Consider the following 9,118-nt stretch of genomic DNA (forward strand, 5'->3'; position numbering starts at 1 on the left):
AAAAGAAAATGGACTTTCTTGAAAAACAAAAAAATGATATATATATATATATATATATATATATATATATATATATATATGTGTGTGTGTGTGTTTGTGTGTGTGTGTGTGTGAGAGAGAGAGAGAGAGAGAGAGAGAGAGAGAGAGAGAGAGAGAGAGAGAGAGAAAATCTTTTTATGGGTAAGTCAGTGGCGGATGAAGCCCCCTAACCGTTTTTTTCATTAATTGAAATAAGAAGGAATTACAATGCATCATACAACTCTAAAATTGGGTTGTTACACTAGATCATGGAAAAGTAAAGGAGAGATAAAGTCTGGTGGACGGTAGCACCATACAATAGCACTTGGGCCAGCAGCTGCTCTCTTGACTAGAGCATCAGCAACCATATTTGCCTCACGATAGACATGCACAATGGACTATTGAAGGGTCCAAAGTCTAGTGCGGCAATTATCAACGATTATCTGTAACTGTCATGGAGCTCGACAGCGGTTCCGAATGAAATTCACTAAGGGGCCATTTGGATACCTGGAAATATATTGTTTGTGAAATATATTATTCACGTAATACATTATCGTATAATACATTATCTGCAAATATATTATTACTATTTGGGTAGTATTTAGATCAACCTGGGAAATACATGGCTATTGTTTGGCTATGTCTGGAAGACATATGGTAAATGCATTACCAACATTTTACCAACACTTGCCTATAAATTATCATTTTTTTCTTTTTCTTATCACAAAATTCCACTGAAATGCAGAATTAAAGTCATCATCACATCATTCCAAAAATATTTTCTAATAATAACATCATTACCATTTAAAAAAGATTTTCTAATAATAAATTGTAGCATTCTAAAGTCATCCTCATACAATTTCTTACTTATCTTGCATGCATTTGGCACTTACATAGAATCACATGTCTTCTAACATGATTAGACTTTGGTTTCAATATAATATGTCGTTGGAATAATATGATTGGAATAACATGTTTTTATTGTGATAAGCCTTATTTTTATTTATTTATTATAGAAGACTTTCAAATGTCTATCTATATAATTTCAAATAAGCAATAAATTTATGATACCAAATTAAAAATATTTATGATTCAAGTTAAAAAATGGGAAGAAGTTTGATTAGTAAACTAGAAGATTTGGTAATTGTAGTAGAAAATTTTAAGGTATTGGAGGAAACTAAAGAAATTTCTTTTTTCAATTGAGCTTTTACTAATCTCTTATGAGGATTAAGTTGGGTGAAATTTTTTATTATAATTATGTTGTGTAATTTCTTATGTTGGGTGAAATTTTTTATTATAATTGTGTTATATAATTTCTCATTTATTAAATATGCTAAAGAGAATGAATATGCTAAGAAGAGAGGGAGAATGGAAAAAGTACATATGATGGAGTAAGGGGACTTAAAAGAAAAATGTAAACCAGTTATTAGGTTTCAAGAGAGAGGGGACATGTTTAGAGAGGGAGAGAGCACTTATGCAAACTCAGTAGGCGGGTTGGCATTTTATTAAGCTGAGATAGGGCAGAGAGATGCATGTGAAAGATTTCTAAATATTACCCATCAAGCGCATAATAGATTTTTCACCTTTCACCATACGTAATGTGTTTCATGATTTTTGAGAAAATCTCGGGTAATCTCTTTCCATTTTTTTACTATAAAGTGTACCCAAATGGTGGAAATGTCATATTTTCCTCATAATCAATTATCATGTAATAGATTTCTAGGTACCTAAACGGCCCTTAAAAGGGCCGAGTCACTTTCTATCTATATTGGGGAGCAATTTCTCTAATGAACCTCATTAATGCTTTCTGCAGGGGCCAAAAATTGTGTGTGATTATTAGAAGCAAAGCCAAAGTGCTTGGAAAAAGCAACAATGAAACCACTAGTTCAGTCTCGTATAACCCCACCACCACCTGCTAAATCTGGATTTCCCAAGGAGGCACCATCAATATTAAGCTTGTAATACCTAGCCTCAGGAAAGGACCATGCCACTGGAATGCGAGGAGCTGATATCAACTAACGCCATCATATGTGGAGGTTCCCAATGATGGCCCTCTTAGATAAGTGAAATGACCATCCTTTAGCTTTTGCAAGTGCTTGAACATGTAAGATAAATTGATTCACTATTTGCTCTCTCTTGGTGCATCTGAATTCAAATACTCACCTGTTTTGCTCCCCCCATAAAAACCAAATAGTAGTGAAGAAGATAGATAACCAGATATTAAGCAATCCATGTGATTTGAACCTGTAAAGTAACCACCATCTAAAAATATCAGGGCCACAGATACTAAGGATGAATCGCTTCCCACATCTCTAAGCTAGAGGTCACCATATTCCATGTGCAAGACCACATTGAAACATAAGGTGAAAAATACTATCATCGTGATTTCTGCAGAATGGGCATAAAATATCCAATTGCATGCCACGCTGTTGTAGTAAGGAGGATGTAGGTAGTCTGTTATGCAAGGCCAGCCATGAAAACCATTTCGCCTGTGGGTGGCATTTAGAAGACCATAACACATAGAATATATGCTGAGATGAGCTCACACAAAATCCCATGCTCCTTTGACTAAAAACAATTCATTAGCAGAATGAGTCTAAACCAAAGAGTCATTTTTGGCCTGTAAAGGAAGAGTATAAGACTGAACCTCCCTCATTATTGTCCTCATAGTATCAGATGTGGGATTAGGCTAGACCCAAGACTGAGGAGAACCTTCAATAAAGTTAGAAACCTTGCTTCTTGCAGGAATCCCCAAATCCTCTTAAGAAGCACCATGCAGATTCAATAGCGACTGACCCGATAGCCATGTATCGACCCAGAAATCCACAATCTAACCATTTCCAATATTCTACTGTACATTGTCTTTCAAATGAGATAAAGTAAGTAAAATCCCCTTATAAGCATGAGAACATCATCTTTTAACCTTGGCCTCCTATATTGAAGATTCTCTAAATAACAGTGTTTGAAGAATCGGGCTACCAGAGAGGATAGGTTTCCTAGGATCCTCCAAGCTAATTTCTTCATGCCAGCAATATTGAAATCCGCCATATTCCGAACTCCCAACCTACCTTCCGCCTGAATACGACAAACCATCCTCCATTTAACCAGGTGAGCACCTTTTTTCTCTGCTCGCCTGCCCACAAAAAATTTCTCTGTAATCTCTATCATATTACATGTCTTCCTCGAAAGAATAAAAGACAATAGCCAAAAGATCACTGAGGCACTGAGAACCGATTTGATCAATTGAAGTTTGCCTGCATAAGAGAGACATAGAGGATGCCGACAGAATCTTGCTGGACACCTTGCCCACCAAACCATGGCAATAACTATGTCTAAGATGCTTATGAAACAAAGGGAGACCCAAATAACGCACTGGTAGAGATCCTTCAAGGAACTCCAACTCCCGCAATATTCTCCCATGACCTCTCCTTGGTGAGCCAAAGAAAAAGACCTTGCTTTTAAAAGAATTTAGAACTTGACCAGTAGCCCTTCCAAACTTAGAGATAAGATCTTTCATGGCAGTAAATGAGGGCATCTTCAGCATACTATAAAAGAGAGTCAATGAAGGCATAATACCCATCCTGTTTAGGGTCATCCATTTGGGGGTTATAGGAAGGGATCTATAAGTTGGAGATGGGTCTCCAAGAGCGAGAGAGAGAGAGAGAGAGAGAGAGAGACATGCTATCTAAGAGGGAGGTGATACTCCTACGAGTTTGGGTTGGTAAAACTTGTACTTCTAGAGGGAAAAAAATCTATCGATTGCTCGCGAGGTTATCTTTCTGGTAGCGGTTATGCAGTGGAAAAGAAGATATTGATCGACGGTATTTCACATTAAGAAAAAGATGAATGGTGAAGTTTGATAGATACATGATTTGAGGTGGAGAAATATGAAGACAAAGTGTTTGTGAAAATTTCACAATGGATGCAAGTGAGAAGAAATCAATAAATCTATTCAATAAAGGTTGCCAAGGCACTTACGGTGATTTTGCTATCAAAGTGGAGATTGCAGGGTTTGGTGATAACAAATCACCATACCCATATTTTCTTTTAAAAGATTAATGATATTATTGTAAAAAAAATAGATTTTTTTAAGACTCAAGAAAATGATATCTATAAAAGAGAGTCAATGAAGACATAATACCCATCTTTTTGAATGTCACTCCTTTGGAGATTATGGAAAGGGATATCTAAGTTGGAGATGGGTTTCCAAAAGAGAGACAAAGACATTACCTCTAAGAGAGAGGTAGAATTCCCATGGGGGTAAGGCTTCTACTTCTAGAGAGAGAAGATCTCTCGGTTGCTCTCGACGTTATTTTTTCGGTAGCGGTTATGCAGTGGGAAAGAAAATATTGATGTCTAGAGAGAGGTATATCTCTTGTAACCCAAACTTGTAGTCTTCATTGTGATAGTAGATTTCTAGTTATCGAGGCTGTGGATGTAGTCCGACAAGGTGAACCACGTAAATTGTGTGTTGTTGTGAATGTGTTTTATTATATTTGCTTTATTTCTTGCACTCAATTTATAGTTGTATTTATCTACTTCGCATTTAGCCAATTGTAGACACGATCTTGAATGAGATCCCAATATTTGAGATTCCCGATTCTGCATTCTACAGGTTCTCAAGAACCTACAGTTCTCTTTCTAAAATCTTTTGATAAATCTAACATCTAAAATACATGTCATTCTATATGCATTTCCTTGCTATATCCATGGTTTTGCAGCTCAAGAAAAGTGCAAACGAAGAAAAAGAATTAGTGCATATCTAATGGTTTAGATGAGCGAAAATGTATAGTCCAACATATCATTTAATGCAGCCTATTTTTGATACTTAAAATCTGATTTTTGTTTTCAAATTGATGATCATGGTGGTCAAAATGATTGATTTTTGTGATTTTACGACGTGTGTGATTTCACTTCCAAAATCCATGTATAATGGGATTTCTTCGATCTCCAACAAAAAAAACATTTAGAAGGAGACTGCATAAGGAAAAAGTGCATAGGCCCAGCCATCCTCGGATTGATGTCTGCATCGTCATATAAATGCGCATGTACGGTCACTCATGCCTGCATTAAACTGAGGAGGACGACAACTCACGAAACACAACATTCTCTCACCTCTCTCTAAACTCTAAAGTCTAAAAACTCTAAACCTCTCTAAACTCTAAAGATTCTGAAGACTCTAAACCCCTCTAAAGTATAAAGTCTAAAGATTCTAAACCGTTTAGTGACTGCTTTTAGTTATTATGTTGTCGTTTTCATTCTTACCACTAATACCACCTCATTAATATTTTAAAAAATCTAACTCCTAATCTATTTAAAAAATGAGTAGGGGTTCGTTGTGGTTTTCATTTCTACTACTAATACCACATCATTAATACTTTCAAAAGTCTAATTCCTAATCTATTTAAAAAACGGGTGGGGGTTGTCTTTCCTACTTAATTACCCAAAAAATAATAAAATATTCTAAACCATTTAGCCTGTAAATTTGTTGCTCTCTTATTAAAACAAATGATAACAAATCGCATCAAAATTGGTTTTAGAAAAAGAAAATTGTTTTATGCGGGCTGGACCACATTTCTGAATATGCGTTCTAGAAAGAGTAAAGCATCAATGTTAAAGATGGATGCAAGTAAGTGCTCCACCTAAAAACAATAGAAACTAACCGTCCAAATGTTTTATTACCAGAATTATTATTTTTAGTTTCTAAAATATATTTCTTTTTTTATATTCAAGATCTCCATGTTAGATATTGCATATCTTTAAAAATTAAGTCTTAAAATCTATCTCAAAAATATATTTATTAAGAGGCCCGCATTTCTATATATGCGGGCTTGGCTGCATAGAAACCGGATCCTTTAGAAAAAATAAAGAATAGGCATTGATTTTATCGGTGTTTTAAAAAAAAGATTGTATATAATGAGATCATTTACTTTTGGTATAGAGAGATCACAATTATTCACAACTATCTAATATGAAATCTGACATATTAAGTATGTCACAAAGTTCAAAAAATCTTCTTTTGAACTTTGAGCTTTGTCAACGAAATAAATGAAGCCAAGTGTAATGGTCTCATTGTATATTTTCCCTTTAAAAGGGATAATGGAATGGTGGAGCGAATCGTTCACCCATATATCTACATCGGATTGTTGGATCAACAATTTATGTCGAGCCTGGATTGATCCGAATGAGTGATCCTAAATAAATAAAATAAAATAAAAATTTATAATAGGGGTCTGCAGGGTAGGTAGGGATTTATTGGGACCTAAGAAAAATTATACAAGCAGAGAAAAAAAGGAAAAAAATATGGAAGGAGGCGTTTTGGGGGAACCATACCATGACCCCTACCATCTTAAAATTGGTTTGGTCTCGATCAATTCCCATTTGAATCGGCGAACCAGATCTTAAATCTCAAAATTTTAAAACACTAGATTTTATAAAGAAAGAAATGGTCAAATCCCATTAGATATGGGTACGACTGGCCATGGGCTGCACACGACTCTAGTCCCCATAGGGCCAGCACAAGCCCGCCCTGACTAGGCCAAAGAGGCCCTAGCCCATACCCCACTTAGCCCTATTAGAGTGGCACCGGGGCAAATTAAATAAAACATGAAAAAATAAAGAAAAAAGAGGGCCAGGCTAGGCCAAACCGAGCCGACCTTCGCCTAGCCCCGGCCGGGCCCTATCCTAGGCCGTTCTTTCCCAGCCCTCAGGATATACTATGTGGCCCAAGCCCTGGTTTTTTTAGGGTCTGGTTGACCGGATAAAGTCGGACCACCCAAACCACTGCCACCCTAAATATGGGGCCGGTTCAACATAAAAAATATAAGACCCTAGGTTTTCCCAGGGAAAACTCCATTCGCACACACTAGATTTATTTTGACAGGTTAGCTTGCTTTGCATGAGAAAAGCACCCTAGATTTTCTCCATAAGCTCCCATGTGCATCCAAATCTCTCCCTCTCCTTAAGAATGACGACAAAGCTAGGTTTCGTTAAAATAAAGGAAATCCCACTAAGCCTATGGCCCTAGCCCTCCTAAGCCTATGGGCCTTGCCCTCATATGCGACTATGCTTTGTTTAAGGATCATGTGGTCTCTTTCTCTCCAGATAGGTCATGCAATCATGTAGCTGTAATAAGGGAAAGTTTACAACCAATTAATGTGAAGGTAACAAGCGAGAGACTATGCAAAAAAATCCCAAATCATCTATAGCCTAAAAGCAAAATCTCTTGTTCCCACCACTAGAATCGCATCAAGAAGCAAATTTAAATGGTGAATTCCCAATTTTTTGGTGCAGCTTCTCAACCTCAAAAAAAAGAAAATTGTATTTGAGTTCTTGAAAAAAAATAGGCACTATCCATTTTGTGATATGTTAGATCGAAAATTGTATTCGAGTGCTTGAAAAAAAATAGACATTATCCATTTTGTGATATGTTAGATCTTAGTAATTTTAGTTTAGGATTGTAAACAATGAGACCATTTACTTTGATTACAAGGAGGTCACAGTCACTCCTAGCCCTTTGGGTGTAAAATTGGATAATTTGAAGTGTGTCATGAAGTACGAGAAATTTTTTTTGAACTTTAAATCTAATTAATGGCATACTTGCAATCATCCAATTTAAAATGTGTCGGGCAAGATTGATTGTGATCTTCTTGTACCGTAAAGAAATAATTTCTTTACATATTTTTCCTTTTAATTTACATGCATTTAGTGCTTCTATAGTGAATCTTAAGACGGATACTTCTTAAGCACCGCCAAATGAAATAAATGTACAATATATGCTCCCTAATCTACAACTTATAAACAAAGAAATGTATAAAACAAAATTTTCTGAATGTTGTGACATACTTCTTGTACTAAAAGAGAGTATGAATTCCTTGTATTAAAAATAAATAGTCTCATCTCATGGTATACAATGTGTATAAACAAATGTATAAATAGTCTCGTCTCATGGTCAAGCTTGGGGATATTAAAAAAAAATTTGAAAACAAAATAATTTTTTCCAAAAAATAAGAAATTTTTTGTAATATGTTTTAAAAAATTGTTTCATGTGGGCTGGACCGCATTTCTACATATGCCGTCCATAAAGTGTAAAGCATCCATCTTAAAGATGGATACAAATAGGTGTTCCATCTAAAAACAATAAAAACTAACAGTCTAAATGTTTTCTTACTAGAATTATTATTTCTAGTTTTTAAAATTTATTTATTTTTTCATATTCATGATCTCCATGTTAGAGATTACATATCCTTGAAAATTAAGTCTTAAAATCCATCTAAAAAATAGATTTATTAAGAGGCCCATATTTCTACATATGAGGGAGGGATCCATTTAATAATTCATGAGTAAAAAGGAATGGGTGTCCTTGACATTTTTGGGAAAGACTAGGCTATTAAAGTCATTACTTTTCTCTAAAGTGGCTAAAAAAAAAAAAAAAAATTACATAAAACCTCCAAAAATAGACTTTCTAGGCACTTTACCCAGCCCTAATTTTTTTTAACATATTTTTCCCAAAATCAAGTTTTATAGCAAATACCCCCAATACAAAAAGTTCATTTTTTTGACAAAAATACCCTTCCCATGCATAAAAAATCATTTTCGAATCCCAATAAAAAGAAATGTCGGACTGTAGTTGTATATTGCCGGACCACCCATCCATTCTGCCGGACCGAAACTATACACTGCCGGGCTGCCTATTCTAAACACAATTTTCAATTTTGTTGGACCGTAGCTCCAAATACCGACTGCTGATTAATCCAGAAACAAATACCATACCACCTCTTCCAAACTCCGGACCGCCATGATGAAGTGCCAGACCATTCCAAATCAGTGACTTAAGCAGGACTGCCTCTTCCAAACTGGTGAAGTGCCGAAACACCATGGTCAACATGTGAAGTAAGGGAGGGCTATTTAGTCTTCTATTATTATTATTATTATTATTATTATTATTATTATTATTATTATTATTATTATTATTATTATTATTATTATTATTATTTTGAGTTGGGGGTATTTGCTGGGAAACATTGTTTTTGGGAAAAAGATGCTAAGAAAAGTTAGGTGGGGTAAATGGGGAAGCTTTATATGTTCCTTTCCAACATAG

Source organism: Amborella trichopoda, chromosome 2, assembly GCF_054954075.1.
Source record: "Amborella trichopoda isolate Santa Cruz 75 chromosome 2, AtrichopodaSantaCruz75HAP2 v2.0, whole genome shotgun sequence".
Lineage (NCBI taxonomy): Eukaryota > Viridiplantae > Streptophyta > Magnoliopsida > Amborellales > Amborellaceae > Amborella > Amborella trichopoda.